Raw genomic sequence first — 10,500 nt, forward strand, 5'->3', positions numbered from 1 at the left:
AAAAGTTTCCCTGACCACGAGGAATTAGTTGAATTAGTTGTATAGCAGTTCTGTGAACAAAGCATAGAAACAAAACAAAAAAATCAAAATCAGAGTTTCATTAGGTACCAGTAAGAAATTAGTAACTCTAAAACAAATGTACTTTCAAAAAAAAAAAAAAAAAGGCACAAGAACAAGCAAAGCTGATTATAGCAAAAGTGAAGAGCTAAAAGTTCTGGAGAGCAGAAGGGAGGTCAAAAAGCAGCAGCTGAGAAGCACTCAGAAAAGATCTAAAATGGAGATTTATTTCTTGATGTTGTGTATTTTGTGGATAGGTGCACACATTCTAGAAATGTAGGTAGCCATCTGCTTTCTCCTGTAGTGCCTTGGGGAAACGAACACGCAGAAACAGACTAAGCTTCCAGCTTGGAAGAGCAACTGCAAGGCCCCATGGTAAGGCCAAGAACCTTCTCCATTTTTTAGGGGACCTTCTCTGTACTGCTGTGACTAAGTTTCTTCCAAACCTCTTCCTTCACATTACCTATAATCTGTTCCCTCTTCTTACAGAAGTCTTCACCTGCCACTCCTTCGTCTACTCCTGTCATCTTTCTAGTTAAAGTATCAGTAACTAAATTCACCTCTCAGCATTTAAAATTTTTATTTTGCCTTCATTATACTACTTTACTTATGTATTTTACCCGTTCTTACCCCAACTTGTTTAATCAGAGTATAAGAGCTCTATGGCCGAGACTGTCTCTCGATATGTGTGCAAAACAAAGCACAAAACTTTGTTTCAGTCAAAGCACATACAACTTTTAAAAAATTATTGAAAACCCCCTAAAAACAGAAACTACTAATATTCTACACATTCTGAGCATTTAGGACGCTCTCAGTCAGCAAATACTCCTGAGATTTGCTGATTGTTGGACCATCTTTGATTAGTGTCACCTTTTCATCAGTAAATAAGAATTTAAGCAAGTTACCCACACTCAGAGTCCCCAGCACAATCTGTAGGAGAAGCTGAATTTCACCTCAGTCATTTACTTCAATTATTAGATAATACTCCATCTTCACCAAAAAAAAACCAAAAAAAACACACAAAACAAACAAACAAACAAACAAACAAAAAAACCCCAACAACAAACCACACTTTCCCAGCTATCCCCCCATAGATTAAGTCTGCCTTTTTTTTTTTTTTTTTTTTTTTGGTCTCAGGCTGAATACAAAGAAACATAGCAACTGCAAGGCACTGAACTCCAATGAAAGTCCTTTCCTTCCTGCAACAGTCAGTCTGAAGATGACCAGCTGCTAGAATCATAATTCTGTCTGGATCAAGTCTCTATCCGATTCCAATTCAAGTCCAGAAAACAAGTATATTCCCTAAAAAGCCAATAATAGAAGACATTCTAATTTCATGCCTACCCAAAATCCAAGACAAACAACAATAAATTAATTATTAATAAAATGCCAACAAAAACCATGTTCTAAATCTTAAAAGGAAGTTGTATATTGCAAGAAAATAATTCACAGTTAAATATATATAGGTTGAATATCCTTTCCAATTGTAACATGCACACAAGACTCTCCTTGAGGAGACTGTTGGGTTGCAAGACTGATAATCATTACTGCAAACATATCAGGTATTAAATTATAAAGTGTTTACAAGCAAAGGTTAATACACAAACACATTGACAACTTAAAATCAAAAGTAAATTCTTTTTTTATTAGAGTTATATCAGTACAGCTCCTAAGCTTCAAAGGGCTGAAGCCGAAAAGTAACTCCTTAAGAGCGGAGCACTGCCTGCCAAGTTCAGGAGTTACTGTGCACGAAGGCTCTGGCAATGACAACTTGACATAATTGGAGCATGTTTTGAAAACGCACTCCGGTCTGCTTCTTTTCCCCAAATAACACCATGAAAACAGGAAAAGAGCTCAAAACTGGTGGAATTGGATTTGAAGGTGGAAATAAGTAAGTAAAGTAAGTAATGGCCAGTCTTCGCGAATGAAGAACCGGGGAAGGTCTTTCCACCTTCCAGCCTGCGCACTGGATTTTTTAGGTGAGACACAGTGTGCGCGGAACTGAGCCCACCCTTTAATCCTGAGGTTCATCTGCTGGGGCCAAGCGAGCTTGGACGATGGCAGCGAGGTCCTCAGGACGTAGATGGATTGCCTTACAGGGCTAACGAGCTCCATCTGCCCGGGGAGGGGCCCCGACCGGGAATCGAACCTGGGTCTCTGCAGTGACAGCGCAGCGCCTTTACCCTCTAGACCACCAGGGGCTCTGAAGGTGGAAATATACCACTGTTGAATGTAACCTGTGAAACTGGGGAGTTGGCTGTCAGAAATAAAGGAAAGAAGAGTCTGAAAAGACACCACAGACTTGCAACAAGTAAACAACCTATCTTTTTATTTTAACTTTTTATTTAGCAACAAATGCATTACTAAAGTGCTTATGTTTCAAAGAACCTGACAGCATCCTGAATGTTGATCAAACGCATTTCTAACCAAACCATAAGATACTAGCAGTCAACATTTACACCAAGTCTGGCTTCCAGACCAGAAAAGAGGATGTGTCATTGCCACATGATAAGATCCAGCACACAAGCTTACTATACAAATTATGACACCTACTCAAACACCTTCCATTGCCAGCTTTACAAAAAAAAAAAAAAAAGAAAGCTCTTACAGATCCCAAAACCATTTACTGTGGAACTACATCAGCATCCACAGAGTTCAGTTTCTTCTCAGATTATTGTCTCCATAACCACTGCAGAATACTTCCCTTATAAACACGAATTTTCAGCAAAACAGTGATATTTCTAAATCATACAGATATCATAAAGCATGATGCAAAGCACATACAGCTGTATGGAAGGATATTGAGGTGCTGGAGTAGGTCCAGAGAAGAGCAACCAGGTTGGTGAAGTGACATGAACACAAGTCCTATCTATGAGGAGAGGCTGAGGGAGCTGGGGTTGTTTAGCCTGGAGAGGAGAAGGCTCAGGGGAGACCTCATCATTCTCTACAACTACTTCAAAGGAGGTTGTAGCCAGGTGGGGGTCAGTCTCTTCTCCCAGGCAGCTCTCAGTAAGACAAAAGGGCATGGTCTCAAGCTGTGCCAAGGGAGGTTTAGGTTAGATATTAGGAAGAAATTCTTTACAGAGAGTGTAATTAGGCATTGAAATGGGCTGCCCAGGAAGGTGGTGGATTCTCCATCCCTGGAGGTATTTAAGAAGAGACTGGATGTGGCACTTAGTGCCATAGTCTAGTAACTGTGCTGGTAGTGGATCAAGGGTTGGACTTGATGATCTCAGAGGTCCTTTCCGACCCATCTGATTATATGATTCTATGCTACAAAAGATTAAAACAAGTAGATTAAAATTGCTCAAGTAATGACTCAAGGCTATAATTATAAATCATTGAATGGTTTGGGTTGGAAGGGACCTTAACAGTCACCTAGTTGCAAATCCCCTGCCATGGGCAGTGGTATCCTCCACTATACCAGGTTGCTCAGAATCCCATCAATCTGTCCTGGAACACTTACAGGGATGGGGCATTCACAGGCAACGTGTTCCACTGCCTCACTACCCTCACAATAAAGAATTTAGTCCTAATATCTAATCTAAACCTGCCCTCTTTCAGCCTAAGGCCATTCCCCCTTGTCCCATCACTACATGCTCTTATTAAAAGTCCCTCTCCAACTCTCTTGTAGGCCCCCTCAGGTACTGGAAGGTTGCAATGAGGTCTCTCCAGGGCCTTCCCTTCTCCTGGCTGAACAACCCCAACTCTCTTAGCCTGTCTTCATAGCAGAGGTGCTCCACCCCTCTGACCATCTTTGTGGCCCTCCTCTGGACCTGCTCCAACATATCCATGTCCTTCCTATCTATACTAAGGACTCCAGAGCTGGATGCAGTTCTCCAGGTGGGTTCTCATAAGAGCAGAGCAGAGGGGGAGGATCACCTCCCTTGACCTGCTGGCCACACTGCTTTTGATGCAGCCCAGGATACATTTTGCTCTCTTGGCTGCAAGCACACATTGCACTCCCAAGTCCTTCTTGGCACGGATGCTCTCAATCCATTCTCCTCCCAGCCTATACTTGTACTTGGGATTACCCTGACTCAGATGCTAGACCTTGCACTTGGCCTTATTAAACCTCATGAGGTTCACACAGTCCCCTCTTTCAAGTCTGTCCAGGCCCCCCTGGATGCCACCCCTTTCCTCCAGCATGTCAACTGCACCACAGAGCTTGGTGTCATCAGCAAACCTGCTGAGGGTGCCCTCGATCCCACTGATGAAAGATGTTAAACAGCATCAGTTTGTATACAAAGCCCTGAGGACACCACTAGTCACTGGTCTATATTTGGATATTGAGCCACTGAGCACAACTCTTTTGAGTGTGACCATCCACCCAATTTCTTATCCAGTGAGTGGTCCATCCGTCTAATTCTAGCCTCTCTAGTTAAGAGACATGGATGTGGTATGGGACAGTGTCAAATTACAGTCTCCATCTGACCCATGCAAATCAGAGAGCAGCTTTCAAGAGAAGAGTGGGCTGGGACAGGACCACATCTTGATTCGAAAGCAATGTGAAGTTAGTTGGTTTTAAGCACCTGATCAACTGACGTTTTTAAAGTCAGGGTCTTTTTGTGTAGGCAGAGGAAGAAAAAAAGATGAGAAAGAATGTGATTCTGTTAATGGAATTTTATTTCAGTAACGAGCACAGGAAGATTTCACTCTAAAGCATTAACACAAAGAAAGCACTTTGAACAAGAAGTGATGCATCAGCATCCCAAGATCCAGTAAAGGATACTGACCCTAAAACATACAAAGCTCTTTGTGCTAAAGAAACTGAAAGTAGGTGTTTGCAAACAAGTTTTTTTTAAACTGCTCATACATGCAAACTTCTTGAGCTTTGCTGATAATTTGAGTCATCTGCCTCAAACATTCAGCTGCCCACTTGTTATCACTGTGATTTGGATTCACAATAATCCGTTATTCAAACAGGACATCGCATACAACTAACTGTACGGAATCAGCTGAAAGTCTGTTGATCAGAAACACAACAACAGAAAGACTGCGGAAAGTGAGGATCCATCAGAGCTAACCTTAGAGTCTAGAAATTAAACAAGATCAAACCCCATGAAAATCCCAAAGAGGCAGACAATAAATAATGAAATAATAATAATAATAGTAATAATGTCAGTTACCATTTAAATACTATTCAAAATACGCAGAGGTAAAACACGGGAACCATGAACTTGGTTCAACACAACAAACTAGTATACAGCCTCAAGATTCAGTTAAATACAAAGTTATCTCTCAAATTTTCACATGTACTTTATGGGAGTATTCCTTCCCTGTTTGAAAAGAATCATCTTCAAAAACAACCTGTCCATTTTGATAAAACAAATACAAGTTTTCTATTAATTTTCATAGATCTGAAAGTCTGCAGGTAACTAATTTAGATGCATTTAACCACAGCTGTATTGTTCCTCATACGGCAGGCCAATGTTGCAAAGTTGGTATTAACCATTTTCTTCTTTGGGAGAGGAGAAAGGCACATATAGCCCTTCAGTACACAGCTTTATCGCAGACGTCATCTGTAATGTACTCACATCAATCAAAATGGTTATATTGATTTTGTCTAAATCTTTTTTTTCTTGGATGACTGAGGATTTGCACTTTGTTGCATTCAATTTTGGGGGTTTGTGGGAACATAAGGGTATGATTTTAACATTACACTGACACCCTGTCTAACATCAAGAGAAAAAACTGTGCTAACAACAAAGAACTAGTTAAGAACACAGTCTTAATTTATGGAACAAATGGGATGTTTAAGTTTGGGGTTTTTTCTTTCTGTTACAATTTCCTATTTTCTGGGATGTTTAGTTGTCTTGATTTACTTAAAGGACTGCCTCTTAAATATTCAAGGATGTAGAAATTTCTTCAAAACACTTCACTGGCACGGACAAATAACTAACAAAAACTTAAATCGCTAATAAAGAAGTCTCACAGCAACTCTTTTAGGCAATTATTCAAATTGTTCACAAATTTTTTTAAAATTCGGTGTTCCAAAAAATACCATCAGAGATTTCAAGTCTGCCACCTGAGATACGAACTAAATTTAAGAAATTTTAGATATTCTTAAATTAACATATCAGTGGATTTGTCAGGTTTTTATTTAAAAAAAAAATAGTTCTACTTCCAGTGATATCACTACCCGGCCATAAGTTACAATGCTTAGTCACTGAAGCCTCAATACAATATTTATATTGAAGGAAAGAGTGTTCACAGAATGCACACAACAGGCAGTCAAACTCCTTGTACAATGGAGGCATTGAATTTGGGTTAGGAGGTTTTTATTGGTCTAATTTTCCATTATTATTTCCCTTCTTCATGCTCATGCAAGTTACATTACTCTTCCATAAGCAAAATTAGACAGATGTAGAAGAGATTTGGATAAACCAAGGGAAAAGACATGACAGGATAAAACAAAATAAAACCAATGTTTACCTCTTGCTGAACCTAGCTTAAGGCTTAGCAATGCCATATCCAATGCCTTCCTATCCCATGGCAGTTCCCAAGGAGATTTGTCCTCAGCAACCAGAAGCCTGCACCAAAGGTGCAGATTCATTGTAGATAACCCTTCGTCATGAGGAAGCATGCCAAGATGTCATTTTTAATAATTTAACATCTGAGTACTAAAACACTTGGAGAAATAACTTTAGCATGTTTAACAATAGAATTCTCAAACCCCAACAATATTGATACTACATACTGATTTGAAGTATCATTCACACTGAAAAAAATAGGATCTGGTCTCTAGTGAGGCACAAAATTCTATGGAATTCGTGGTGTCTTGTTAACTTTTGTCATACAAGTTTATTATGTGAGAAAGATAACACAGTGTGCAGGAAACAGGCCCAAAAATGGTTAACAACATGTAGCACTTTAGCCACAGCCAAGTTAATTCACCTCCACTTTCACCTAGAAATGTGGATTCAAGAGCAAGTATATGTAGTGATAACAGCATTGGCATAACATGATCAGAGAAATAAGCAAAGCAAGGTTATCATGCGGCAGCATGCCAAATTGATTGGAGGAGAAAGGCGCAATAAGGAAATTTAATTGACTTTGGTGGACTGTAAATTGGACAGGGAACCAATTTTTTAGGTAGGAAAGAAAAGCTGATTTCAAAGATATTGCTGTGTAAAGTAAAAGGACTTGGCAAGAGCCCAAGCATGAAAGACGGAGATCAAAATGACCTAATAGTCAATTATCAGTGGATAGCTGAAGATTAAGAGAGGGAAAAAAGATACAGATTTAGAATCCAAAGACCTTTAACCAAGCAAGATAATAGTAAATAATTCACTGATTAGCCAGTCTTTTCCTGCTTTCTCAGCATCCCTATATGGCAGGTTCATAATAAAAAGAAATTCCTGTCAGGGTATTTATTTAAACACAGGTAATCATTTCTACACTTCTATCCCTACAGTAACCTGCATTTAGATAGCTTCCTAGAAGTGTTGTCTGACAAAAGATATTAAATATATTTTTGGAAGAAAATTTGCTCAAGTACGAAAGCACGTGTTCAACTATTTTCAGTTAGGAAGAAGCAAATATTGAAATAATTACTCTGTAAAGGTGAAGAATATTTGTTTTAAGTAGCTTTAATGCAGAAAGAATCAAACATTTGGAATTTTTAAGAAAGCATTTTTTAAAAATTATAAGTACTTTCAAGAACCTCTGGGAAACACAGCTGAACACCTCGTGGCAACAGCACATTCAAGGACAGCATTTTTGTTGTTAAGGGTGCATTTGAAACAAGTTTATTTTGTGTATGTCAAATGCATCTATGATGCCGCAAATTAACAGTGCAAGAACATGTTTCTAATGCAACAAAAAGCTAAAAATCAGAACAATGAAACAAAATGTCACACAACATTCTTTAGTCACTTGTCCCTAAGCACACACTGAAAAATACGCAGAGTTCCAGGACCCTCTTCATTAGTTTGTCCCTTTTAAGATATGAAAGCAAAGATAATGCTTATAAAGAACACTTCCCTAAATCTGCATTGCGAATACCCCAAATCACTTCGCCCTGCTCTAACGCAGTGATCATACCACTATAGAGAAGTTAATTCTATAGCTAATGCAACAGTGAAGTGACCAATAAGCAAATGTCAACATAGTTTCATGAAATTAGAGAATTTTATTGTCACAAGACAGAAACATTAGTAACTGTCAATAACAACTTACAATGAAGTTACCCTAACCCTAATCTTTATAGCTGTTTTAGAGGAAAGCATGCAGCCTACAGGAGTCTTCCACTGATGTTTTTATTTGGAAGCAAAACCAGTTGAAGAAGTTCCTATTTGCCCCAGCCCTCTTATACCCATAACAGAGTTCACTGCTTCTCTAACCATAATAGTAGAACAGCTTACAGACACTTAAGAGTTTAAATCTTAGTGTTTCATAAGTAATGAGTAAGTGACCCAGTCTTAAAGCACAGCCCCTCTCACAAGCAATTCTACAAAAACGGTCAAGAGAAGAATTGTAGTATAAGAGCCGGAGTAGGAACCTCTCAACCAGGCTTTGCTGCAGAAGAAAACATACTGTGTCACTACAACCTGCGTTATTTCCTTTATGTTATGCAAATTATACACTAAATTACACACTGAGTTACTAAATTATGCACAAGACAAACACTGGACAACATCAAACTAACCTCATCTGCCTTTTATTCTCAATTCTAGCATAAAATGCTAGAAATGCTATGCTATGTAGCTGTTTTTAGAGGGGGAAAAGTACACTGAGAGATCTACTACTCAAAAGAAACTCTCTGGAACATTTTAGTCTTTCTGTAACCAATGATTTTTAAGTTTGTTATAACATATCTGGGAGAATTATATTATATAAAACAGTACTTTCTTCTAAATCTGTTCCCAACTTCAGCAACAAGGCATCATCTTCCCTGAGGAACTCTAGTTTAAAAATTATGGTCTTAATTCAGCAACTGCTCTGCACTGATACAGCCCTACACTATCACCAGAGTCCCACCGAGGCTGACAACACAGTCGTGCTGCAAGATCAAAAGCCTCTGTGTTTCTACAACATTTTATTGCCAATACACTATTTAACACCCCTCAAAACATATTGGCATGCATATGCAAAACAGAGAGGGAAAAATTACAGACTGTAATTTTCCAGGTAATTACCATTACTGAATACTGTGAGATTACAATATTAAGCATCTCTATTTTATTTTCCTCTTCCATACTACTGTTGCTGTGTAGTAACTACAATGGTTTTTAGCCTTTTCACTATTATTATTTGCGAAGCCCAAAACAGTTTCCATGTGTTGAAAAACACTGTCATTGTCTTTTGCAACAAAGAAACTGGTTTTGCCTTCAGGTTCTGAGAGCCATAGACAATTCTGGCAATACTCACTTTTTGGATATATTTTAGAGTTTAACACTGATTTTTATGTCAGAAAGCTTTTCCCAGCTGTGTAAGAGAACAATATTTCACTAAAACAGTATTTCTAGCAGTTTTTCTAGCAGTATTTCTAGCAGTATTTCTTTCAGTTGCAGAAGAAAACAAAAAAATACACTAGAACTCTTGTAAGTAGTTATTATCTATTTATTAAATAAACTTTTACAGTGAAACTGCACAGCAATTAGCAGTTTTTACAGTGAAACTGTAAGTCACTTCAGCATATATTGCTGTGCTGCATGGAATAACTCTCAAAAGAAAATACTGGAAAAGACCACAGGATCAGAGGATCTAACAAAAGCAGACTGGAGAAAACAACTAGGGTGATTCTCCTATGACTCCAGAATAATGAGGAGGTCATACAGGTGAAGTTTTCTGTGGTCTTTCAGCATCACTAAACTAGGAGACAACTGTCATAATACAAGCTCCAAATACACATCCTTTTATGTCTAGGATGCGGACTTGAGGAGAGGAAGGGAAAAGGCCATGAGTAAAGGAGAGAGACACTAAAAGTCTCTTTAAGTACACTACAAGTGTACTTAAAACAGGTTAATCCGATGCTGATAGGAAAAATGGAAGCTCTGAATAGAAAAGGTGTTATCTCTGGACCTACAGACTTCAGGATGTACCGAAGAACATCGGAGAAGAAGCACCCGCCCAACACCTTCCACGTTCAGCACGGGGACAGCACACTTGTCCTGGGTCAGGACAAGGAGCACTCAGTCCCCGGCAGCCACCTCAAACCTCAGCTGTCACAACGCAAGTCCGCAACCCCGATAGCTTCTCTGGTCTCCTCTCCCCGCAGTCCCAGAGGAGCCACTTGGGGCTGGGACCAGCAGCGAGCACCCCGAATCCCGCCCGGGGGGGACGGCTGTCACACGCCCCTTTCCCCCTACACAAACAGCCTCGGCCTCTTGGGCGCCTTTCCCAAACCCAGGCGGCTCCCGCTGCGTTCAGCCGTGGCCTGCAGGAGCGGAGGGCGCCCTCCGACACCGCCGCTCCCGCCGCCCGCAGCGAAGCCAGACG

This window comes from Empidonax traillii, unplaced genomic scaffold, assembly GCF_003031625.1.
Source record: "Empidonax traillii isolate 1590-97213 ecotype Southwest subspecies unplaced genomic scaffold, ASM303162v1 scaffold1542:size93794, whole genome shotgun sequence".
NCBI lineage: Eukaryota > Metazoa > Chordata > Aves > Passeriformes > Tyrannidae > Empidonax > Empidonax traillii.